General features: G+C 38.4%; 1 protein-coding gene across 5 annotated transcripts in view; it reads left to right on the forward strand.

Annotated features, from left to right (window-relative positions):
- Positions 1-27,732, forward strand: part of DLGAP3 (DLG associated protein 3) — a 406,147-nt gene that overhangs the window by 12,520 nt on the left and 365,895 nt on the right. Inside the window, exon 2 of one of the 5 annotated variants that reach the window (XM_075195497.1) lies at positions 23,193-23,223. The exons of the other annotated variants lie outside the window; for them this stretch is intronic. The gene's annotated coding sequence lies outside the window, so the exon portion shown is untranslated. The remainder of the gene's footprint in view (positions 1-23,192; positions 23,224-27,732) is intronic. 5 annotated transcript variants of the gene reach the window in all.

The following is a 27,732-nucleotide window of genomic DNA, read 5'->3' on the forward strand; positions in this document are numbered from 1 at the left end:
ATCCTCAGAATCCTCCTGTGAAGAACATTTAGATATAGTAACATAGTTACATAGTTGATGAAGTTGAAAGAAAGATACCAGTCTATCAGGTTCAACCTATAATATAATATATGGAGTCCAGCAATGTCTTGTGCCAATTCCTAAACAGAATTGAGCCACTGACATGAGCTCTGGCAACTCCTGGGTAAAAAGATGCTGAGAGGGGGGAGGGATCTATTGCTGGGGGCCCTGTGGTGTAAATAGGCAAAATGATGTCACTTGCCTCTTGTGCCTGCTCAGCCATGGATTAGGCCAGCAACTTTTTCCAGACTGGTTCCACCATCTCAGCTGCATCCCTTCCAGAATTGTGCAGGCTGTGATCCTCAGCCTTGCAGGGCGCACATCTGGCACCTGACTCAGAATGTTTATTTGGCAATTTTGCCTGATATTTGAAACAGGTAAAACTACATAACTGGTCTCCCCCCAGCAGACTTAGTACTGAAACTGGTCTCCTTATCTGACATGATAGAATGGTGAGGACAGGTAGAATAGCTGTAGAACACAATCAAAATGAAAGAAAGTGAATCTATAGACAGTCTGGCAGAAATATATATAAAAAGCTGATCAATAGTAAAAATGTAGAAATGGAGAGAGCTACCTTAGTGACACTCACTCAGGTTAATTTTGTCAGCAGTCAGTTAGTCTACCATTATGTTTTTGTAGTGTGGGAGGAAACCGGAGCACACCCACACAAACACAGGGAGAACATACAAACTCCACACAGATAAGGCCCTGGTCAGGAATCAAACTCATGACCCCAGTGCTGTGAGACTAATCACTGAGCCACTGTGCTGCCCCTTATCTATATGCAGGAGCTATCACACAAAGGGAGCTGGGGCAGGGGGCTGCAGCACTGCTGACACAGAAAGATATGAAAATTAATGTATAAATGCACTTTTACTGCCGTCCTTGGCAGCGCTGTATACAAGTTACTTCATGGGCACTTGTTTGAAAACTGATTGTCCATTTGTGAATGGGTATAGAAGGGGAGGAGCTTTAGATCTTTGATTAGATTCAATTTAAGTGCCTACTCCACCATGAGCCCTCTATAACCTGAGGTAGCAGCATCCACCAAACTGGATGAAAGATAAATTAAATTTTCATACCGGAAAAATTCACTCCTGCAAAAACAACAAATCTATTTGCCTCTTAAGTCAGAGGGGAAAACATAGGTTATTAGATATAAGGTAAGGGCTTACACAGACATGCTTTAACTGGTTGACCCCAATCTCTGTTGAATGTACTTTGTGCAGCTACAAGTATCAACCCTGTTGAGACTTCTTATGAAAGTAGGAACTTCAAATATCTTCCTGGTTGCTATCTTTAATCTGGGTAAATGTTTGTAAATATAATGCTATATACCCTAAATGCTGTATTTAATTGAATACTTTATCTAACAGATGCCTTAGTTTTTTTTGTTTTAAATACTCATGGGCCCCATTTCTAGCAAATTAGAGATTGGTCATATTGCTTTTTATGCCAGAATCATGGTGGCATGGTGATTAGCATTGCTCAGTGCCTCACAGCACTGGGTGACAGGTTTGATTCCAACCAAGACACTAGTTGTGTGGAGTTTGTATGTTCTCCACATGTTTCCTCCCACAGCCCAAAAACATAATGGTGGTTTAATTGGCTGCTGACAAAATGGGCCCTAGTGTGTATGTGTGTGGTACAGAATTTAGAATATAAGCCCCCAGGGGTGTTCATGCTGATTCCCTCATCCCCTACAGTTCCCACCAATCAAGTACCCACCCCAACTTCAATTTTGCACTAAATACCACCCAATTTTACATAGGAATATCACACCCACACTACCCTTAACACATGCCCCACATTCCCACCCATATCATATGCCTCTCCCCAACTTTCCCACCCATATCATATGCCTCACCCATATCATATGCCTCTCCCTTTCCACCCATATCATATGCCACAGACCCACAACCCCTTCTCTTGTCACCTATAGCATACTTGGCTACTTTCGGAAACTTGTTTCTGGGAGAGGGGCGTGACTGTAGGGGGCGGGGCGTGGGCCAAAATGACGCGATTCACCGCAAATTGTGTCATTTTGGTACGCAGTAGCGGGATGCGGGAGATTTGTCAGCTCTCCCGGGAGTCCGTGAGACCGACCCGAATTTCGGGAGTTTCCCGGACATTCTGGGAGAGTTGGCAAGTATGACCTATAGCAGTCTCCTCTTGTCACTTAAGCCCTTCCCCCATTCTATTTCATCTTTTAACCTTATTTATGCCCAGTATTTCTAGAGTGAAATTTCCACACACAAAAAAAAACGTACACCAAAAAGCATACAACACACAGTTCTATGTAGTCAAATTGTGCAAATGGTTTTCATTTTAGTTTTAATGTTAGATTTTTACAATATCAAAACTAATTGTAACATCTTACATTGAATTGTGATTTTAAGAGAAGTAAAAAACAATAACAATGTGTGATGCAATTTACACCATAGTATAAATTCACATGCATATATCTACAATTAGTAGTATAGGTAGGACTGGCTGGTAAACTTTAGCCTGGGGGGGATACTCGGCTCAACAGCAACAACATTTTAAAGGAAAAAGAATACAGGTAGTGCAGTGATCCAGCACAAGGTTGCCCACTATAGGACCAGAGCTGTCATGTGAACCTACTCCAATCAGCCACGACGTTATTTCCTATTGCAGGAGCAAGGTGTAGTTGCTATGATCCCTGTCTACCTAATAGCCAATGCTTCAGACACTGAAGAAGTGTAGACAGGAGTCAGGTAGGACAAAGGCAAAAAAAAGGCACATGCGGTACGTCATTCGTGGTAGAATGATGTCCCGCCGGATAATGTGATTCAGGCACAGGGAATTATTCTAGGCAAAGGGAATCCCCACTCCTATTGTCACATAGTCCTTCCCCACTCTCCCCTTGTCAAATATACTCCTTCATCCTTCCTTATTCCTCCCTCCAGCATCACTGCCACTACACTCCCACATGTCCCACGCCTCTAAAAGTTCCTACCTGCTGCAGTGTCTGGTGAGAGGCTTTACTTTAATTCACACAATCTAACATTGTTGTAGCTCCATGTGGGAAAAAATACTATGTGCAGAGTGCTGATGGCCCCCACTGTTGATCCCTGGCTCCTACCCTTTTTCCATGACACACCTGCACAGTTTTTCAGTCTTTGGCACACATTAAGCAGACAGCGGATCAGTACCACTGTTCTCCTGGGAATTGAATGTCCCCCCTAGTGTTGGGGTTTAGGACAGCCGTCCCTGCTATGCACTCCTGGTATTATGCTTTAATGAGCCAGTAGCTAATGAGTTTGAGTTAGAACATTACATCTGAAAACATAAAAAGCATTTAATCTGTTATGACTCTGCCATTAACACATTAGGTGCCATGAAAGCAATGTAATAGTTAATTCATTCACGTCATAGGAGAAAGAGACACCCAGATTGCTATTTTACTATTGTTCTTACTGCTGTGATCCTTACTATACAAAAGTATACCAACAATGTCTGTCTGTGTTGAAAACGACAAGGTCTTCTCCGAAATATGTGTTGGCATGGTAATGCTGGTGGTTTATCTGGGGTAAGAGATTCATGGAGTGCTGAGTTGAAAGATAATTACAAATCATTTTAAGGCATGATTGTTTAGGGATGCCTTACACTGAAGAAAATATACTCATATTTTCAGCAACTTGAAAGTTGTCCATGCAGAGGGAAATGTACTGTATTGTCAAGGAAAGAGGTTAATACTCAGCTTTAAAGATGAGCACCTTCTCTTTGAAAAACTCTCTCTACATTTCTTATAGCTTCTTTTGTTATGCTAACATGGTGATAAAAGCAGTTAAATCCTTTTGTCCCGTATCAGGCCTTCACTTTTAATTAACAGTGATGAGCTAATGTAGGTATTACATTAGTCAATTACAACCAACGAGTTTATCATTAAGGCCACTTTGATGATTCCCTTCAGAGTCAAGATGTGCAGCTCTTTACTTAATCCTGGATATAACCTATGCCTTGCTATAGCATATGTAATAATATAAAATGTCACATAGATTGCACACAACTCTGTAAACAGCTGAAGAAGCTACTCTCTGTGGCAATAAAATGAGAATAAAGACTTTAAAGCAAGGAACCCATTTGTGCCTATATACACAGCCAGTGGTCCCACTAGGTGAACCAAAGCGGTTGTATTGTGAGCCAAGGTTTAGGGGAGCTGACACTGAAGTCCTTATATAGAGTTGAACGCAATATATGCTTCGTAAGGATTAATTTCATCCCGTAGTTTACTGTGTATTCTGAGCTGCATGAATAGTACGCAAAATGCATACATTTTCCTTAGATAAACTTAAAGCATATCTAATGTAAGGCTGTTAAATAAATAAATAATAAGAACAAAAAATGAGCCCTCCAAAGCAACATAACTAGCCCTAGTACTGACAGCCTAGGCTGGTACTGACAAAAACGGGGGGATAAAAAATGCAGGGTTCCCCTCAATTTTACCAGTACCAGCACTAGGCATTGCCATTCAAAGCTCGTTTGGTTTCACTGCCATAATGCCATACCAGCCTTAGGCTGGTCAAAATTGCGGAATTCCATCCGCAACAAAATGTAGGCCCTTTTTAGGCAGACAGTTGTAGAACCTCTCAGTACAGGCCATGAGCAGTTAGTTTACTTCAAGTTTGTGATGCCAGAAAGAGTTCAAATGTCATAATAATAAAAATATGACTTTTGGTCCAGACATTCATTTTCGCGTCCCAAAATTTTATGCCCAGGAAACTGCAGTGTTGTGAAGCAAACAGCAAACTATATTGGGAGGGGTAATCCCAGACTCTCCAGGCCTGATTCATTAAGAAAAGTAAGGCAAAAAAATAAGCAAGTTTTCTCCTGGACAAAACCATGTTACAATGCAAAGGATACATATTAGTTTATTATTTTGCAAACAAGTTAAATACTGGCTGTAGCACACAAATACTTAATAGCTTATTTTTACACTGAAATTTAAAGTTGGTCTAGGACATGCCCTACCCCAACTATAAATCTGTCCCCACATTTTAAATTTAGCTCCCCCTCCAATGCAACATGGTTTTGCCAAGGTTCAAAGTTACTCCTTTTTTTTGCTTCACTTTCCTTGATAAATCAGGCCCTCCATCTTTTTTGCTCTTACAAAAGTGCAAAATCCCAATTGCCCAGTACAAAAAAGCTCTTGTAATTAAACTAAACTGCTGCCAAAGCTGTAATCCCAGTTCACTGGCGATCCCACATGCCTCCGATGATAAAGAATGGTTCACCAGAATAGAATATATTGAAGCCTGGATGAAATCATTCTTTCCAACAAATTTGATGATTATTGTGCTACCTGGTGCATTTGGTTGAACTTCACTGGCTCTGCGCTGTATACGTCAGTACAAACTTCTTTATCATAAATTGTTTTATTATTAAATGTGTTTTGGTCTGACTATGTTGGACCCTAGGACTGGGCTGCTATGGCCTCAGATCCGGAGCTATCCCTTCCAAATTCATCCTTTCTTTCCTCTTCACTTATATTTTACCCCCACTAATGTATGCCCAAATGCTTTTAACATTTATGATAGATAGTGGATATCTTGCTGTAACCGACTTTGATTTATTTTCACTACTTGGAGCTCTAAGTATTATATCTTTAGGGACTATTTTGTATGCTGTTCTCTTATCATTGAGTGTGATGTCTTTTTCAGTGGCTTACATTTATTGTTATGATTTCGTTTTGTATGCTACATGAGTGGCTTTCAATAAAAAGGTATTTTACCCCAAAAAATCTGTGTACCATAAAGACACCAAATACAGCAAAATTGCTATGGTGTGACGGGGAATAATGTATTCCATTCACTTTCATCATATACTTCTAAACATATCATTGCTTTAGAATGCCAAAGTTTCTTGGGTAGAAAATTGCTGCATCCTAATACATCTGTCTGAAATTGTCTTTAGAGGAAATATATTTTGCTTAAAAAGAGAACCTGTCACCAGTACATGGTAATAAACTACCTCAAAAAACATTATCCTATCCCCCAGCCATTACCAAAATGACCATTAAATAAACTCCAGCTGTTTCTTCAGGAGAGTGTTCTGAATTTAGCGCACCCAGTATGCTAATTGCAATCTGGGCCACTCTGTGCCGCTCTAGCACGGCCTTCAGTACACCACACTAACCCTCCCAGCACACTGCCTCAGTAATGAGAGAGTGACAGGCCCGGCGCTCCCATTAGGCAAGGTTAGGCACTTGCCTAGGGCGCCGGGCTCTGGAGGGCGCCACAGAATACTAAATGACTTTAAAACTGTGCGGCGACCACTGACCATACCTGTCACGGCCGCCGCACAGCATTCAGATGCACGGGGAGGGGGGAAGAGGCTATTTTGTCACCACCGCCGCCTCTCTGCTCCGTCTCCTCCCCTCCACTTACTAGTGTCAGTGAGTGGAGGGGAGGATACGGAGCAGAGAGGCGGCGGTGGTGAGACAAGGTAAGGAGAGGAGGGAGGAGGAGGGCGGCGATTTTTGCAGGGGGGGGGCGGGGGCTATTTTTGCGGGGTGTGGGCGCCGCTTTTTTAAAAATGCCTAGGGCGCCATGGACCCTAGCACCGGCCCTGGAGAGTGATAATGTGAAGAAGGGAGGTGGTGCTGACTAGACTCCTCTGCCCAGCAACTACTAGAAAATGAGAGTCGTTGCTGCAAAGAGTTGCTTCTGTCCAGCATTGGCTCCATCCTGCAACTGTAACAGGCAGGAGTGGAAACAGTGTTGCAGAGGCTGCTTGGATACTATTATTATGAAGCACTATTATCATTATTTTTATTTACTATCTGTCTCCTGATCAATTGAAAAATCCTACTTTATTTAAAGACTGGTATTTTTGGACAACCTGTTTTCTTTCTACAGACCCCAATAGTGCTTCAGGCAATGGCAGACATCATGGAGGGAGGACATGGTTAAAGGAAGAAGTGCCCATGGTGAAGTTGACACTATTCAGAGAGAGGTGTCTTCTCTAACACCACTTGAAAATAGTTTGTTCCCAATAACCCCAACCACCATCCTTTCCAGGTACTATAACCATAGAAGTCCCACTATGGTCTATTGGTTGGCAAAATACTATACACCCACCAGCATTGAAATATTCACTTCTTTCAGGGTTCACTTATGAGCTTCATGTGTCACGGATATCACACAGAATTCCCTGGCCAGGATACCTACATACTGTGCATAGGATTTGTTAAATAAAAGTTATCCCCCGTCCCTTTATATCAGGAGTTATGTCACAGTGTTGCTTACAACTGGAACGAATGCTTCACTGTTAGGAAAAAAATAATATATAATTAATGATAACAGATTAATGTTGCTATACTCATGGTGAACTGGCACCCTTCCCTGCCCTGGAAAGTAGATAACGGGGGTCATCCATCATTACCTCCCTATGCTGTTTGGAAAAACCAATACATTTCATTACTCAAGGTGGTGAGACAAATGGCACATACATCACTTGTACATGAATGTCTGAATGTTGTCGAGTGAGGGGATTCCGTCCAATCAGCTTTTGTTGAATGAGTGCTGCAGCCGTACAATCATTTTCTGTTTACATTGAAATCCCTCTTTCAACATTTGACTATTACTGTGTGCATGCCATGTTCCTCCTGTGGTTTCCTTGAGGAGGCTCAAATATAAAGGGCAGTGATGGAACTAATGCAGGGGATGCTGTAGATGAGGGGGGTCTGCCAATGCTGGGTCACTCTCCTGAAGCCCCTGCTCTGCATGTGCACTAAGGTCCCAGTCAGACTGATGCAAACTCAGAAGTGGCCCCACTCTGCTCTGAGAGTAGAGTGCAGGCAGGCATGGGATGATGGGAGAATTTGGCCTCCCCCAAATTTTGCTATGGGGACCGGCGATGTCGTGCTTAACGCTTCTTAAGGGGGGGATTTAAAATGGTGATATACAGGTAACTGCTACCCATTAATAATTTTATGAGTCTCTGATCTTTCAGCATATTATTTCTTTAAACAACTTGAAAGAACAATAGATATATTTAGTATAATTTGTAAGTTTCCTAACCAATGTTTACACTGTGTACCTTTTTATCATCAATGAAATCAATCTACTTATCTATCTATGTACCTAGCACACAGCACCTGCTGACTGAGGTGAGCAGGGCACACCTCCTAACTTTCCCAGCAGCTGGGACAAAAGTTCTGGTTGTTGGGAAAGCAGGACAATCTCCTAGAATTGGGACTGTCCGGCATAGATTTAGTACACATACATGTACTCTACGAAGTAATATAGTAAATTATATCTAACAATGGCTACCATTGTTCTTCTCAGCAAATAATCACCATTCTCCTACCTAGCAAATTGCCATGCTTCTAATCAGCAAATGCTGCAATTCTCCTAACCAGCAAATGAGCCCTCAATATCAAGGGTTTTCAATCTTTAACGCATCATGTTTTAAATGTACTAAAAATGTCACTAACACATTACATGTAATTCTTAAATAACATGTTATGTATTCTAAACGTAGCAGCTAAGCAAGAGATACTATACAAATTTAAGCTGCCACATATTTTATACATTCATTGGGTATGTGGATTAACATTGCAAATATAACACAAGTTCAGGATATGTTCTTCGTATTATTGTTTGTTTCACTTTTTACCAAGATATATATGAATTTTGATTCTTATAACAGTAGCTTTTCCTTTTTTTCTCCTCTAATTACCTAACCATGTTAAAATCTCTGAGACTGTCATCGGATCTTAGTGACACACGGCTGCTCAAATTATGAAACCCGCTGGGAAAGAAATGATTGCACTAAGGCTCCTGCAGTGTCGAGAAGCAATCAAATATTCAAATAGCATAAGTTTTATTTAAACTAATGGTGCAGGCAGGATTAACTCACAATGAAAAATAAGATGCACCAATCACTAGTCTAGTAATTACATGCTATATGGTAATAAAAATGGTGAACAGAGTATAATTCAATCTTGATTTGATTAATCAAATACTGCTGTTAAAATCATGGTCTAAGACAGTGGATCCCAAACTTTATCATTTCTAGGCACCCTAAGGGTTCCCATAATTTTTTCAAAGCATCCCTTAAGCCAAAAATAATGACCAATTAGTCACCCGTCTTGCTTTCGGCCCTGACCGCGGCACCCCTGTGAGATTGCCGCGGCACCCCATAGAGGCATACAGTTTGGGAACCACTGGTCTATGGCATCGTTTTTTTAATTCAAATAAAATAAATAATGGACTTCAGTGAATGATTTAAAAATAGATACAGCATAAGGATGGTGCTGAATATCTGGTTACTATATTCCTAACAATAAAAAGAGAGGACAACCTGCAGCATGCAAATTAATTAGGCCACACCTCATTGTATCATGCCATGCCCTCTTTTAACTATCCCATGATTCCTGGGCTATGGCAAATTTAGTAATTTCCTACTTAACTGGACTGTATTTTTCTTAGATATAAACAAAGTAGAGATGCTCGGGCTCGGTTTTCTGAAAACCGAGCCCACCCAAACTTAGGGGATCCGAGTAGGTTCACGAGCCGACTCGGTACTTTTACGCATCCTCGGATCTGAATCGATGCAAAACATCATTGTTGCATTGTCAGATCTCGCCGGTTTTGCATTTCATAAGTACCTCCCTCCCCAGGAGATGCAGCACCATTGCTCACACAGAAACAGGGAAAGCAGTGTTCTTGTCACTTTCTATTCTCCAGTGCCATTGCTCATACAGAAACACGAGGGGTAGCAGTGTTCTTATCACTTGACAAAATTCACTGTAAATGATTGAAAATTGTTATTGAGGTTAATAATAATAATAATGTAGGAACAAAAAGAGAACCAAATTATGTGATTTTAGAAAAAAATAGGGATTTTATAAAAAAAATAGGGATCCAAAAAAAACCCAAAACACACAAGGGTGGTTTTGCCAAAACACAAAGTTAATCTAGATCCAAAACCAAAACACGGGGGTCAGTGAACATCTCTACTCTTAAGTACACATTGCTTAACATGAAATGTATCAAGATATTGGAATAAAGAGTTAACAATCTTCAGAAAACTATTGGTGTAGTGCATGCATAGGGCTATTTTGCTCTTACTAATTATATTAGTACATTTACTGATTGTTGCCAACCAAGCAGCTGAGTCTGTATGAAGCACAGTTCTGTTGTCGGTTTAAAGTAGAGATGATCACTGACCCCCGTGTTTTTTTTTTGTTTTTGGTTTTGGATCTGGATTACCTTCGTGTTTTGGTTTTGGTTTTGCAAAACCGCCATTGCATGTTTTGGTTTTGGTTTTGATTTTGTTTAAAAATCAATGTTTTTGGGCATAAAATAACCTAATTTAGTGCTCCACCTGTTTCTTGGATAAGTAAGGTAATTCTAAAGCTAATAAATTAGGAAGAAAACAGTTTAATCCCTGGTAGGCCGTCCTTAATTCTCCACACAAACCTGGTTGTCTTCCTCTTCATCTTTGCCTATTGGCAATGCAGCCATCGTCTTTGGGTGTATATTACACCCTCCACTTGTAGTTGAATAGAAAAAAAGCAGTCTGCATAGACTGTGGAATTAGGAAGTAAAAATAAATGGACCACGGTAGTTTGGTGGCTATCTATGCCCCCCCCCCCCGCCCTCCACTTGTAGTTGAATAGAAAAAAAGCAGCCTGCATAGACTGTGGAATTAGAAAGTAAAAATAAATGGACCACGGTAGTTTGGTGGCTATCTATGATCCCCCCCTCCCCCGCCCTCCACTTGTAGTTGAATAGAAAAAAAGCAGCCTGCATAGATTGTGGAATTAGAAAGTAAAAATAAATGGACTACGGTAGTTTGGTGGCTATCTATGATCCCCCCCTCTCCCGCCCTCCACTTGTAGTTGAATAGAAAAAAATCAGCCTGCATAGACTGTGGAATTAGAAAGTAAAAATAAATGGACCAAAGTAGTTTGATATCTGTCTGCATCAGACCCCCTCTCCACTAGGAGTAAAATAGTAAACTATTCAGCCGTTATAGAGTCTAGAATATAAATAGAAATTAAGAAAGGCAATTTGGTATCTGTCTGCATCATAATCATTAACATCATCATTAGTGCCCTCGTCGCCTACACAAATCTCCCCCTCATCCTCTTCTAATTCAAAAGTGGCATCCTCAATTGGTGTATCACCGACTACACTGGGGCTGTTAAGGCACACATCAGCAGAACTGCTGAAAGGACCTTCTTTATGGGTACACTGTCACTAACGGAATGCTCATGATTAGACATCCCACTGTTGGATGGACTCTCCACAGGGATTGGTGTCATTTCTGAATCAGAGCAAACATTATCCTCTAATGCCTTACTGTTATCTTGCAGCTCGGCTTTGACGCGTAACAGTAGTTGTGCACCAATTGTAGGCTCGGTAACTTTTTGGGATCTGCCACTAATAGCCAAAGGTGAAGGCCTCATTCTCTCTTTGCCACTGCATGTGTAGAATGGCATGTTGGCAATTTTTTTTTATCCGCACTTAACTTTTGCTCAGTAACACTTCTTTTTCGCTTCAACACAGTAAAAAAAAATGTTGTTTTGTTTTTTGGACTGATTTTGAAACACTGTGTAGTTTGACATCACCTTGCCCAAATGACGTCCTGGGAACACTAACATCAGGACTAGTGACAGAACCTGGTTGCTCATTCTGCTCATATGTGGGCTGCTTTGAATCCATTCTCAGTCCAAAGCACTTGTAGTGCTAAAAATTATTTGGTAGATACTGCTGACAGATAGTAATTTTGACAGACAGAAATATTTATGCACAATTATGGGGAACACCCCAAAAGCACTGGGGAGTGCTAAAAAATATTTGGTAGATACTGCTGACAGTAATTTTGACAGCCAGAAATATTTATGCACAATTATGGGGGACACCCCAAAAGCACTGGGGAGTGCTAAAAATTATTTGGTAGATACTGCTGACAGATACTAATTTTGACAGCCAGAGATATTTATGCACAATTATGGGGGACGCCCCAAAAGCACTGGGGAGTGCTAAAAATTATTTGGTAGATACTGCTGACAGATAGTAATTTTGACAGACAGAAATATTTAGACAAAATAATGGGGGACACCCAAAAAGCACTTTGAGTGCCAAATATTGAAAAAAAACAAACCCCTCTATCCTCTCTTCTGTAGCGATTTTTGTTAGCATAATTGGAATCAGAATATTGTATTCTCTGTCCCTGCTCTAATCAGCCTGTGACTACACCCTGCTCTCTCCCTCTGTCAAATGGCGATGGATTGCTGTGGAGGCGGGTATTTATAATCTTCAAGTATCGCGAGAACCGAGCCTCGAGATCCGACGATGTAACGATGACGTTCGGCTTCGATTTGGATTCCGAGCGGGCAGAGAGTACTAGGCTCGGTACTCGGATACCCAAAGTTCGGGTGGGTTCGGTTCTCGGGGAACCGAGCCCGCCCATCTCTAGTTTAAAGCATGTGTATTTGGGAAACAAGTAATGGTGAAAAAGGCAGCATGGCGGGTATCACAGATTATGCTCAGCCCAGGTAGTGTGGGTGCATGCAGTCTTTAGTGGGTAGAATAAGTCGTGGGGTAAATGGAAGCTAGTAGCGGTACTGTCAAGCTATAGAAGTATAAAGAAACTGACCCTCCATACTATTCTTGGTTACTGCACCACGTATAAGCATATAATGTTAAAGAAAATATCTAGTGGGCATAGCATGACAAAACAATTACTGTGCACATCTGACCTAACTAGCTATGTGACCAGCATGCTACAACTCCATCATGTCACCATTATAGCACCCTGCTCAGTTTAATACTCCCACCTGGGACTCCACAATGCGTGTTGTCAAGACATCTTAAATGCTGTCATTGGTTTCAGAGCTGACTGTCTGGAAGTCTTTAGCAAGTGCAACCTTAGTGACATACCAAGTAAAAACACCTAGGTTGTTTGCTAGTCTGGTGCCTGTCTGTAATTTTATTTCCTGGTGAGTGTTAAGCTCGTACTGTGATGTCAGCTCACCATGACATTTTGAATTATCAGGTCTGAATATTAGTATTTTATTTCTATTTGTCAACTATGCCAAAAAGCACAACAGCATACAATTGTTTAGAAGATGCATCTAAACCAAAATATGAATGTGCACTAAGTACACATGTATAACAGAACCAAAACTCTTGTTTCACGAATAGTCAAAACACATTGGCATAAAAAGCTATATTTTAATAATGATGGAAATTGTCTGTCTTTATTCAACAAAAACACCAGACTGATGCCCAGATACTCTAAACTCCGTATTGAATTTGGAAACACCTTAGGATAAATTAATCAAGCTGCGATGTCCAGGCAGGTTTAAAAATTGGAGATGTTGGCTATTGCAACCAATCAGATTCTAGCTATTATTTTGTAGAATGTACTAAATAAATGGTAACTAGAATATGATTGGTTGCTATAGACAACATCTCCAGTTTTCAAACCCGCAGAAAACTCGCAGCTTGATAAATTTACCCCTTCATTTTTTTAAGGCTTATACTCAGTAACACATTCAGTTCAATAGTAGGTATATGTGTGTGCGTGTGTGTGTGTGTATGTATATATATATATATATATATATATATATATATATCATTATTAATGATCATTTACCCCTTCATTATTATTATTATTATGATTATTAATTATCTTTCTCCTTAACATCATCATTTCTATTCACTTCTAAACTCCTCTCATCCTTATACCTCTCCTACCACCCCCTTCCCTCTTGGAAATTGCTATTGCTTTCATTCATTTGGAATGGGAAAGAGGACTTACAAACAGAGATATTTATTTTTTAATTATTATGTAGCAACTTACTTTTATTATTATTTATACCATGTCCATGAGCATGGAGGAAGTGACTAAAATGCTGTAAGCTTGGCAGTTGGGCCAGGTCTTGGGTCTCTTGAGAGCCTGGTGGTCAATATCCAAGAAGTATGACAATCCTTCCTTGATAATCTTGGCTACACATGACAACTAGTTAGAAAATTCATCTTAAAAGCAGGTTTAATAGACTACTCTATTATGCAACATACATAATTTTCTGCAAAGAATTCCAAGAAAAATATATATTCACACCTGGTATGAGCGATGTACATATGACACTAATGAATTAGTATCAAGAGGCATTTAATTATACAACTACTGTGAGACAATTAAACCAAGAAAACTGTATACAAGAAGAAAAACGTGATTGCTCCATTTTTAGAAACAAAATAGGAAAATATCATGGACACTACTTTTGTATCCTAAATAACATTAATAGTGTATTATATTGTATTGATGCCCCAACCCGATTCCTGTTTCAGAGAAACTAAGTAAAGGGCAGTTTATAAGCTTAAATGGAGATCAAATACAGAAATTGCGGAAATGATACAGTATATCATTATTGCACCAATTATGCTAATTTCACTATTTGGGAAAACAAATAAAAACAGAGAAACAATAATAAGTTACTAAAATATCACAAATTAGAAATCAATTATCAAATAGTGATACAATAGAAACAAGACTTTGGGTTCTATTTCTGACGGATTGCAAAAATAGCCTGTTAACGAATATCTCTTATTATCGCTTTTTACAGCAATAAAAGATGCATTATAGTAATTTATATATTAACCCATGCTGGGACAGCACCTCCAATAACCAGCTCTCCAGGAAAAGACTGCCTGACAATATGAAACTGCTTGCTGACGGCGGTCGTGGAAGACTAACTTCCGGATTCCTCTCAGCTATATATATTGTATAGTGCATACACACCAATACTTTTCCAGACTGGGCAGCGGGGCTGTTCATATGGGTCACACCTACTAAAGCTGTCCTCAGATAAGGTAACCTTTTTGGAGCCTTATAAATTAGCTCATTTTTCTCTCCCCCATAGAGAATTATGTGGATGGCGGTATTGAGGTGTACTTTAGTGAATATCTGGGATGCCTCCTTAATCATATGGAAATAGCCATTTTTGCATGATTTAAGGATGCAAAATGTTTGATAAATAGGTCCCTTTGTATTTTAGCCAAGTGGTCTACAGCATATGTGAGAGTTGGATGAAAAGAAACACAGTTGTTTCAGCATTTATGCTATTAAAGACCTGCCAAGTCATACTGTGATTCTTTGATCACTGGTAAAATAAAACATAACGACAGGCTTAACACTAAGTTGTACATACAGAGCTTCAGTACTGTAGGAACTACAACAATTTGCACTTTTATACTAATCACAACATCGCCACTTTTTTTTTTTTTTTGCAGTACCTTTCTGTTATAATGTTTGCAATGTTTGCAACCAACTTCTTAAAAAACCTATAGAACTGCGTTCGTTCTTCACCTACAGTAACCCTTATTTCCCATAGAGAATTATGCGCTCACCGGTACTCAGTTGCCCCCAGGTCTTGTGTGTGATAGTATAGGTTACATACAAAGATATATGAGATATATAATTTTATAGAATATAGTCTTCACTAGCGCTCCAAATTATGAAATGCTTCCTAAATATACTTCAAAATACCATACACAAGTCTCAACAAATATATACAGATATTTCTAGAGGTGAAGATATTCCGAGCGCATATGGTTTATCACTGTGTTTAACTCATAACCTTTCCTCTGGACCATACTACTTCCAGTGTTCAAGGTATTGCCCCTTGAACCATCTAGTATTTATTCATTCCATCAATGATGATAAGAGAAAGTCTGACAGGATTACTATTAAAACGACATAATCACTGGTATAAGAAGGGAAATATGGACTGTTTTGGGTATCCTCATGGAGTGGGGGTAATTACAGTTTTACAGCCCCTGGTTTTATAATTCTACTAGAGAACTAAAATGGACCAACATATCAAGGCACAGGCTATCTCGGGGACATCTGGCATAAGATATGGAGATATGGGTATATGAGGCTACATGATGCACCACATGTTGGCATGTCAGACTATATGTAAGTATAATGATGGTGGTTGCATGATCCCACTGATGGTGACATTATTAAGATAGATGATGTATTAACTGGCTATGTGGCTGTGATTACTTTTACTGTTCACATTATCTAAAAATGTAAATTCCTTTTACCATAATATACATGCTATGTATTCACTTGTATGCCACAATAAGTATATTCTTTTTCTCCATGCATGTCATGTATGTATTTTTCAATATACTGGCATACTACGTAAATATCCACCAACACTCCTAGTTTAGGTGGGACAGTCTCAATTTTGCAATGTAGGACATAGTTTGGGTGGATGGTAATGTGGTGTGTCCTAAAATGTATCTATTTCTAAATTAAAGATCCCTCATTAGCATACTTGGGCATAGTACCTCTAAGTTTACGATTCAACCAAATCCTCTCAAAAAAGGTTCCACTCAATATGAAACTCAAATCCTACTTTGGATGTAACTGATAAGTTTGCAATATGATTAAACCTTATTTGCAATTTCATAGGTCGTACCAACACCCTCTAATGTAATTAACTTAAGTAATCTGATTTGTTGTTGGAGTGGCTGTGTGTGATGATAATGATGATGATATGGGTGTGTTTGTGTGTGTGTGTGTGTTTGTGTGAGTGTTTGGGGGGGGGGGCACCCTGTCTTACATTTCGGTCTTGCCCTAGTATTTAATCTTCTCACTGTGTCCTTCTTATTCCATCTATATCACCCCATAAAAGATACCCCCACACAAACTTAATGGACCTGGACATCTGAAAGTAAAGGCAAAATTACCATATTAGCAGGGGGTGAAGCTGCTACAGGGCTCATATCTGGGGGGGGGGGGGCACGTCATCTCTCAAAGTCCATGTGTATATGTGTTTTTTTTTGTTTTTTTTTAACCCTTGGGTAGTACAATGGGACCCTTACGAAATCTTGCTAAGGCCCCACAAATGTCTTTTTATGCCCTTCTCTAATAGTTTCTTGTCAATGGCAGAACAATAGCAACTGTTGCGAAGTAGTGGATTCAAAATGACAGTACCTCTTAATAACACTCTGTTGTAAGCAGTAATGAATTCTAGGGGCCTGAGTCATTAAGGAATGTAAGGCAAAAAAATGAGTAAATGTGTTATCTGGGACAAACCATATTAAAATGCAAGGGGTGCAAATTAATTTATCATTTTGCACATAAGTTAAATACTGGCTGTTTTTTCATGTAGCACACAAATACTTGATAGCTTTATTTTTACACTGAAATTTAAAGTTGATCTAGGACATGCACTACCCCAACTATAAATCAGTCCCCACATTTTTAATTTATCTCCCCCTCCAATGCTGCATGGTTTTGCCCAGGTCCAAAGTTACTCCTTTTTTATGCTTTGCTCTCCTTAAGGTTTCAATCCCTAGACATCTAGCAGGACCCTCGAACAATGGAAAGGAAACAGAATACTCTGCATACATCTGGAACAATCCTGTGCAATCTATGTTGCTCTTGGACTCTATCTGGCCCCCAAACTGGACTTGGACTCCCTTGGTACATCTGGCCATTTGTACAGGATCCCTGGTTACTTTCTCTCTGGCAGTATCAGTGGCAATAGGCAGCGTTGCAGCGTTGTCTAAGGGATGTGTAGCCCATTTCATCTGTTACAGTAGCGCTATACTGTGGGTGCCTTTGTCTTGCGCAGCACTTGTCCCCACTGTACTCACTCTCATTTACAAGCTCAGTAGCTGTGGCTGTAGTGTAGTCTGTCTCCCAATAGCCCTTTGGCCAAACTTCTCCACATTTTCTTCCGCTCCCTCTGTTTTGGCAACAAGCTCTTCACTTTTCGTGGGACCTCACATCACTTTCTCTGTCCTCACTCCTCTGGCATTGGGGAAGGTGTATTTTCCAGCACACAAGGCAGTATTGGACTGTCCACTACCACTGGTGGCACCTCTTCCCTTGCCACTCGACTCCCTGGCCCTGGCCTTCCTATACACAGATGAGCGCTGGGTCTGGGGATTACAGGACAATCAATAATATGGAGTTTGGGGACCAAATTTTGTTGGTTGCTTTGAAAACTTGTATTAAGTGAGTGATGATACTGACACATACATGTGGCATTAGGTTCTTTTATTCTTTAATGATGATGACTGAACCAGATCATTTTTTTTTTTTTTTAAATATTTTTCCATTTTGCCTATTGTATTTGCCAACTATTTAGCAATAACTCCTATTATTTTTGTTCTCTGGATAAAAGTAGAACCAGATTATTTTTTAATGGACATTTCTGCTACCACTTGATACATTGAAACTATACTCTTCCTTTATGTACTGTCTCTCTCCACTCTCCACATATGTTTTGTCTTTTTTCCCTTTTGCATCCAAAACATTTTGTCTGTCCTACATGTGCAGTGCTGCATAAGGTCCTTGGGAGCCAGCGTGGAGTGAAGGATTTAACAGAGACAAGCTCAATCTAAATTTTTCATTAACTTAAACAAGTAAAGGATTTGAAGTACACTTGACAATCCATGTGTGGGGACACTTTGTGCAGTCCTATTAAAATACAGTATATATCTTATTGATATGAAGTTCTTTGTTTTTTTCTTTAAATGGTGAGCATCACATTGGTAGTCTGATACTAATCTATCTATCTATCTATCTATCTATCTATCTATCTATCTATCTATCTAGCTATCTATCTTATCTATCTATTTATTCAATCTATCTATTCATCTAATCTATCTTGGGCTTCAGTTCCAGATTGAATACAAAGCAAAGTTTGAAAAATAATTTATAAAGCACAACATGTGATCAGGACTGTTATGCTACATACTTCACTGTCTACACTGTCTGCATTCATAATGTCTACATTCAAAATGTCGATACTATAATGTACATTAATGATATGTCTACAATCATATTGTCGACATGGTTAAAAATGTTGACATAGATTATGTCAACAGAAATATGTTGAAATGTACAAAATGTCTACAAAGCAAAATGTCGACATCCAAAATGTCTACACTGACAAATTATTGACAACCAAACTGTTGACAGCAACACTATGTCTACAAATCAATATATTGACATTCAAAACATGACAGGTACAAAATGTAAATAGAGATATATGTTAACTATCATAACATCCACAGGTGTGTATATATAGAATGTATCTAATTAAAAAGGCTAGTGCTCAATATATAGTTATATGATCTTTTTATTTTATATGTACCTGTTATGTTCATTAGATATAATCTGTTATAAATCACAGGCTCTTTACTTTTTATTTTAATAATCAAATATAGATTTGCACACTAAGAACCCAAACTTTATTATCTTTTTTTATTATAATAATTTATTCACTTGTATAGCTTAAAATATCAGTTAACAGAATTTTACAGTCCTATCTCTTTTTTTTTTTTTTTAATTAATTTTGTACAGTAATCATATTTTTGTGTTCTATAACTTTTTAGCATTAAATCTTTTTATATTATATTGATTGTTATGAAAAGTTTTTATTTATACTACAAGTGTTTTAAGCTATTTATTATTATCAATATCAATAAAAAAATCAATAAAGCAGGCTTTGTTTTATAGCAAATATCTTACACACAGTTGTATTCATCACTGGTAGACACATTTTTAAACTTCAACATGTGTTGGTAAATCTTTCAATTGTAATAATTATCTCTTGAAAACATAAACTGTACATTTTTAAGACTAATGAGTTTCATATTATAAACTTTTAAACCAACATACTTTTACAATGAGACAATAATAGAAGCTCCACCCATTGTACATGTGTTTTTTTTATACTAATTTCTTGTTGTGGAAAGGAGGGTAAAGCTCAACTTATTCTTCATAATGAAATATATATAAACTATTGTGGATCTTAGTAGTAAATGTACAAACATATTTATATTTATTTTTAATGTAATATTTTACCAACAAATAATGTATGATATTAATTTATGAACTTATACATATAATATAACTATTCAACATGTATATTTCATTGTCTATTTCAAAAATGATTATGAGGCAATAGTTGAAAATACAATGATTTATTAAATTTATCAAATGTGCAATGCATTTAAATCAATAGTAAATGCAAGTAGTTTGAAGATCAATTTTTTTTGTTCAAATTCTTCATTATTACTAAGAAGGAAGAGAGAAAAAATTGTAGAGTATTTTAAAAACGTTAGAAAACTTTAATAGATGTACTAAACTAAAGTCAATAAAGTGTTCTTTGCTTGTCAATTACTTTACAGTATAGGAATAAGCATGGTCGCAGGATTTTTAGAGGTGTTAAATGGTTATGCTAAATTCTTTTTCTTCACTTGCGACATATAACAGTCACATACATTTACTGGGTCGTTTTATACAATAACAGAATAATTTTAATTATGTCAAATAAAATGCCATGAAAACACAAAATCATTAAGACAATACAGAAAATATGGCTGGCATTGAGTAGACTATATGTACACTCGCTGTAATGTAGTTTGCAAAATATCTTGTACATTTTCCTATAAGTTTAAAAACTTGAAAATACTTTCAGGTCGTCCGAGTTAAAACTTTAATAGCTGTACTAAACTTAAGTCAATAATGTATTCTTTGGTTTTAGTTAGTTTACAGTAATAAGAACAGGCATGGTCATGAGATTTTACGATTAGTGAAGTGGTTGCAGAAAATTATTTTTTATCAGTTACAATATATAACAGTTACATAGATTTAGTGCTACCATTTCTACAATAACAGGGTTAGAATGACTACATTTATGTCTACTGATCTATCATGACAACACATGATCATTAAGACAATACAGAATATATGGCTGACAATGAGCAGACATGACTGTATGCATATGCGCTATAATAGTTTGTAGTTTGCCAAGTATCTTGTACATTTTCCTATATGATGTCAACCATATAATGTTGACATTGTAAACCTGTTGGACATGTCATGTATCAACATTTCATAGATTGGCGTTATGCATGTGTCAACATTACAACAGTGTACACATTATGACTGTATCAACATTTTCATGTGTCAACATTATAGATGTCAACATTTTGCATGTGTAGACATTATATATGTCGATATTTTAATTGTGTAGACATTATGACAGTGTAGACATTCTCACGTGTCAACATTTTAGATGTCGACATTTTAAATGTGTAGACATTATCACTGTGAAGAGATTCTCATATGTTAGCATTTTAAAAGTCAACATTTTGCATTTGTAGACATTATGTATGTTGACATTTTAAATGTATAGACATTATGATGTGTCAACATATTTTTGGGTCAACATTATAATGGTGTAGATTAGATGCGGTCACATTTCCGACACTGGAAATGGCAGCAGTTAACCGTCGACATGAAAATGTTGGCAGGCTAAATGTCGACACTTTCATTCTGGGTGCAGCAAGCAAATGTCAAAATTCGCAATGTTGACAACCCCAATGCCGACATTAAAAGACCAATGCTGCTGGGCCGTTAATAGGAGCTTATTATTATTCTTATACTGTTATTTTACAGCACTGTTTTTTGTGCCACTACTTTGTTGTAAGTGCACTCCATATTTGCAAACATTAGTATTTGATATTTATTGTCAGAGTTTAGACAGGACTAAAGCCAACTAAAGCCATTGTCATCATCATCATCATTTATTTATATAGCACCAGCAGATTCCATAGCGCTTTACAATTGGGAACATACAGTAATAAAACAATACTGGGTAATACAGACAGAGAGGTAAGAGGGCACTGCTCGCAAGCTTGTAATCTATGGGACAATGGTTTGATACACAAGGGTAAGTGCTGCATTAAATTGAATATTTGTCCAGCTAGAATGCAAAGGTTACAAAGTATTGAGTGGGCAGTATGTTCAGTCACACAACTATGTTGGTCAGAGGGTTGTTCCCTTGTGTTAGCTGTGTAGAGGGTGGTAATAGGGTAACCTAGGGAGATTAAAAGGGTGGTAGAGGAATATTATAAGCATATCTGAAGGGGTGGGTTTTCAGAGAATGCTTGTCAGGGGTATGATGGCTAAGTTGCCTGGCAATGAGGGGACACTGATGTCTCTCCATCCTCTGCATGTGCAGTGGAGTCCTGTTTGGGCTTTCAAGAATGCTTCACTGTGCATGCACTTGATCCAATGCATTCTTAGAAGAGCCGTGTCTGGGCCTACAAAACGTATGGAGAGGAATTGCCATTTAAAAATGTTTCCTATTATATCCTGCATTCACCCGTTGGTAGTCACTTCACCGACTACATATACCCTGACAGCAATTTGCCCTACATGAGAAGACCGATGGAGGGTTTACCGATAGTGACTTACTTCAACAGCTTGTAAAAGAGACTTGACAGAAATGCGGCGCATGAACAGGCTGTCCGGCCAAAATGACGTCACTATAGAGCGCGACACTCTCCGTCCTGGTACTAAGGTGGTCATTTAAGAACGCACTGAGTGTATTGGCAGTATCTCTATTAAACTCTCTTTTCACCTTGTAATGGACATAGTTTACCTTCAATCTTCTCTGGACTATTAACCTGGTTGATGAATCTGGTCAGGATTATTTACTAGAGGAGAGGAAATGTGCTGTGCATAATCTCATGATTGGTCAACTTGGTCTTACACCTAATAAATGTTAAAGTGATGCTATTTTTGTTTTATTTCACACAGTACAACTTTGGAATTGCTGCCAACGACAGCAGATTGGTTAGCAAGTTTAATTATTATTTGTTGCATGTTATCACTATTGCACAGTGCAGTAATTATCTTATTTGTATACAGGATCACTATCATGATGATATATTTTATAAGTTTGTAATGTTTATTACTAGTGTTTTTATCACATTTTATTTAAGGAACAATGTGGAGTAGGGTATACATGCTGTAAATCACTCTTCTGCCGTATCTCACATGACTGTATAATGTTGCGCTGTACCGTCATGCTGCTTGTGCATTTACTCCTTGCTCAACAATGTTGACTAAGTTTGAAAGTTGCTTCCTTATGTTTAAAACTCATTATGAGAAAGTAGAAAGCACAACGATTGAGGCAGGATGAAATATTGATTGAAGAAGGGCCGCGGGTTCCTACTGCGCTCTTAATAATTCAGCAAGACTTTAAAAATAAAACTGAAAGCTATTTCTGATTCTCTCCCCCATTTTCTTGTATTTTTCAGAACGAGAGCTGAGGAACCAGCTGGGTTTGTGGTAATTAAACAGATATTGGCAGGCTGTATCCCATGATTCATTGTCCTTCCTTTTGTGGCTGTTGTTAACCTATCTCCTGCCAGTTATTTCTATGAGGCTCAATAACAGGCTGAATATGTTTTCAGTGTAGCACTGTGTCTTAGACCTCTCAATTGAATTGTGAAACAGATCCATATTCAATATACTAAAAATCATTTTACAGTCCACATATACTCAGTAGAAGGACAATGTGTTTTGTGCCCTTGCCCCTGTGTGATGCCAGTATGTGATGAGTATGTACTAGTGTTGTATGGTCAGTATTTTATCACTGTATGTACCTGATTCAAGCCCTGTGTTTTTCATAATTGCACTTGGTTTCACCCGTGTCATTTGCACCCACAATAGGACAGGTGCAAATGCTGACCGATAGTGACGACTAATCATCTTTATTTGTGTAAATAATTATAAAAATATATTTAATCAATAAATGATTATACTCTTAAGAGTTCTTTCTTCATGTTATGTAAAAAAAATATGTCATGAGTTTGGATATGAGCTTTTTGTGTACATACACATGTGTGCATACTGCAGTCTGTTCTGTGTATCTACGTACGGCAAATGCTTTTTTGGCAGAGTGTACTTACACCCAGATGCTAATTGAAAAGTATCTTGAGATACACTTGGATTTGTATATGATCGTAACTATGCACAAGTCCCGTGTTCTTCTTTAAAACGCACCTTGCGTGCAAGTTGCGTTCGGACTTGAATCAGGCCCCTTGTGTTGAGTGTACAATAGACATTATTCTTTGCTTGTTACGGTACAAAATAAGTACTTAGCATTGTTATTGCAAAAAAAGAAATTTCTGTGTGTAGCAGATACAGTTATTCAACCTTTTATATTGCACCATGCCTATCATTGCAGTCTCATGCCATATGTAGCCCTATGACCATGTTATGCCAAAACCTGGATAAGTAAATATGGGCATGGGCATTTGCATAAATACAATTTCTGTTTGGCAATGGTAGGATCAATGATCGTTATTGATCTGAGTGCCCAGTAATGATATGTAGCCAGCCATGATAGTATCTATGTTGTATGTTGTATCTATGTTGTATGTCACTTAGCCAGGGAAATGATAAGATTTATTTGTGGTGTTTGTATAGAAACTACTACATATTGCTACACTGGAAAAATAACTTAAATATTTCCCCACTTGTGCGACATTAAAAGGGTTGTAAACTTTTAGACAGTCATTTTATATGTACTTACACCTCCTCCATGAAGCAAATAGGAGGTGTCATTGCTCCAGATTCTCATTTGTTGCTTACATTTGGTTGTTGGAATGCATTGTTAATGTGCAGACAGTGGCTGTCCCTCACAGCACAGGACTACTTAAATAAGGGGGTCTGCTTAGCTGCAGACCAGTCTTAGTACACATGCAGTCCCCTGTCCACTGCCGAAAGTACCTACAATTTTCACGTGAGTGCCAGAACTAGACCATGGTCTGGTCTGATAAATTACTTTTTCTTTTTCATCATGTGGACGGCCAGGTGCGTGTGCATCATTTACCTGTGGAAGAGATGGCATCAGGATGCACTATGGAAGAAGGCAAGCCAGCGGAGCCAGTGTGATGCTCTGGGCAATTTTCTGCTGGGAAACCTTGGGTCCTGGCATTTATATGGATGTTGCTTTGAAATGTACCACCTATCTAAACATTGTTGCAGACCAAGTACACCCCTTCATGGCAACAGAACATGATAAAGAGTTCAAAGTTTTGATTTGGCCTCCAAATTCCCCAGATCTCAATCTGATGGAGCATCTGTTAGACGTGCTGGAAAAATAAGTCATGGAGGCCCCACCTCAAAACTTACAGGAAGTAAAGGATCTGCTGCTAACGTCTTGATGTCAGATACCACAGGTATCAGAGGTCTAGTGGGGTCCATGTCTCGATGAGTCAAAGCTGTTTTGGCGGCATGAGCGGGCCATACTCAATATTAGGCAGGTGGTTTTAATGTTGTGGCTGATTGCTGTATGTGCAACAGAAGAGAGGAGGGATCCAACGCCCTGTGAGAAATGACAGCTGGCATGTGGGTGAGTGATGCTGTCATCCAATCAGGAGTCCTCTGTCATCATGTAGCTTTCCAGCAGAGGACCCAACTAATAGTTAGTACAGGACCTGGGTTGCCAAGTTGCCAAAATATTGGACTAATACACCATACTTTCACTTCTGTCTTGCCCAGCCCTTGTAGTATTTTTTTTAAGATTCTCTCTGCCTCCTTTCTATTCATCATTCATTATGTATGGCCTCTGCATGCAGATATTTTAAGTGTCAATTTTTCCCAACTACTGAAACTCAAGCAGCAATTGAAAACCATAGGGGCCATTACATAATCTGACTGGGTAAAATGCATTTAGTTGGCAAACCTACTGTAGGATGTGTAAGAAATTTATGAATAAAGGATTACAAGAAAAGTAATAAAATAATCACATACACAATTCTGTCTACTGTTACTTTGGAGACTCCATGACAAGCAAACTGGAAACTATCTACTGCCTAATTGGTATAGTGGTCAAGTAAAAGATATCACAACCTATGAAATAGTTTGCTCAATGCAGCAGTGAAACAAATCTGTTTCTTAGCTGTAAACAGCCAGCTCTGTTCTTGGCTTCCCACTGTGATCTCAGTGTGTTCTGGGGATTACAGCAGAAGCGTGCATGGTTTACACGTGTGACGTGTGACAACGTCGATCTTTGTTCCCCCGCATCCCCCAGAACAGCAACCAGCAGCATAGCTCAGGCCCACGTCCTTACTCACCATTAATTGTTGTCAGTTGCCGAGGAAACCACTCGTTATGGAAAGACCCGGCTTACCCTTCTTCTGTCTGCTTTGTTTTATAGAGAACAGTAGAGAGATTTTATAGTAGGTTATAATAAATGCACATAAGACTTTTGGTGCTTGTCAATAAACTTTATAAGGGTTAAGTTGTAATTTATATAGTATACTATGTTTTAACAAAAAGGATTTTGTTTGACCAATTAACAAGATACACCAGTTGCTTATACTGAACATCATTCATCTGAAAAAAGTATACTGTATACTTTGCTCCTGAAAATGCTTGACAAATGATAACACATTTCTCTTTGGTAGCACTGTGTTCCTAGATTTTTGCATGTGCACCAAAATGTGATCTCACATTGCAAGATTATTGAAATGAGATAAAGGGTTGGTGAAGTTTTTGATCTGCAGAAATGTGCAGAGCCATTTCCAATCTACCCAACGAATTTACTATTGCACCGAATCAGAACTGGGGAGATCGGATTTAATCCTATAATTTTAATGGTACCCTTTTTTACACCTTCCAGTTGTATTTCTAAGCACACTTTGCCTACTGCTAAAAAAGCTTCTAAAAGACAACATTACCACATGTAATAAACACAGTCCCAATGTCTGCTCATGATTAATTTAAAATATAAGTGAGGCTAAATGAGCAGTATTTCAGGAGTAAGTAAAAGATGTTTTTAATGAAAGGAATGATTCTAAAGTATTAGGAGGATGGATTTTGGATTTACACTTCGTAAATTAGGTTCTCGGTGTTGAGGGTAATGTTGTTTAGGCTTCAGTGATTAGGCAGCTGACCTTAAATATATTTTACAACCATAGTAATATAAGGTAATTTTCACATACAACATTGCAGGATGAGATCTGGATGACATCATCAACAAAGGGCAGCAGTGGGTGGTAGAGCATAAATCAGAATCGTGATACCTGCACATTTATTTCACATGCAAAACAGCCGAGCAACTGCAGATCAGAAGTGGGATGCAAATATCACGGATTTATTTTTATTATACTATATCCATCCAATCAAGCCAGCAGACTTACTTTTAGCACTAGGACTACTCCAGCAGACAACTCCCATTATTTCTCTGTACTGCAGTCTTATACTGTGCAATCTCTTGTAGCAAGTTTTATAAATTGTAGAGCCATCTTTTACATTTTATACAGATAGAGAAATTTGTTTAACCGCAAAATATGTGAATGTTAAGCTATTGTGTTTATAAGGGATCTTAGGGATATGCAGCGATAATTTTCATTTCTTATGCTGCAAAGGAGTTATTATGTTGTATGTAAAGTGTGCGTGTATTATTTATCTATAGTAATAGCTTTTTATCTAACTATAGACTTTACATATCTAACTATCTAAGTCAGACCTTGGCTACATGTGGCTCTCCAGCTTTTGTGAAAATACAGATCTCAGACTACATGCTGAGATTTCTACTCAATAGTTTTCTACTCTCTCTTAGAAGTACAGGAGACACCTGAATTAGGTGGAAAACAGAATTCATCTGCAGGAATTCATCTGCAAGAATGTGTGTCCGTCTTCCTTGCTGATTATTATTATTATCAGTTAGTTCTATAGTGCCAACATCAGAGGAAGAACAGTGCATCTCCGGGCCACTCTAGCCTCCCAGGCCTCCACTCTGCTTTTAGAAAACCAGAGCTTTGGCCAGTTTGCTGGGAACAGGTG

Source organism: Mixophyes fleayi, chromosome 2 (genome assembly GCF_038048845.1).
Source record: "Mixophyes fleayi isolate aMixFle1 chromosome 2, aMixFle1.hap1, whole genome shotgun sequence".
Taxonomy (NCBI): domain Eukaryota; kingdom Metazoa; phylum Chordata; class Amphibia; order Anura; family Limnodynastidae; genus Mixophyes; species Mixophyes fleayi.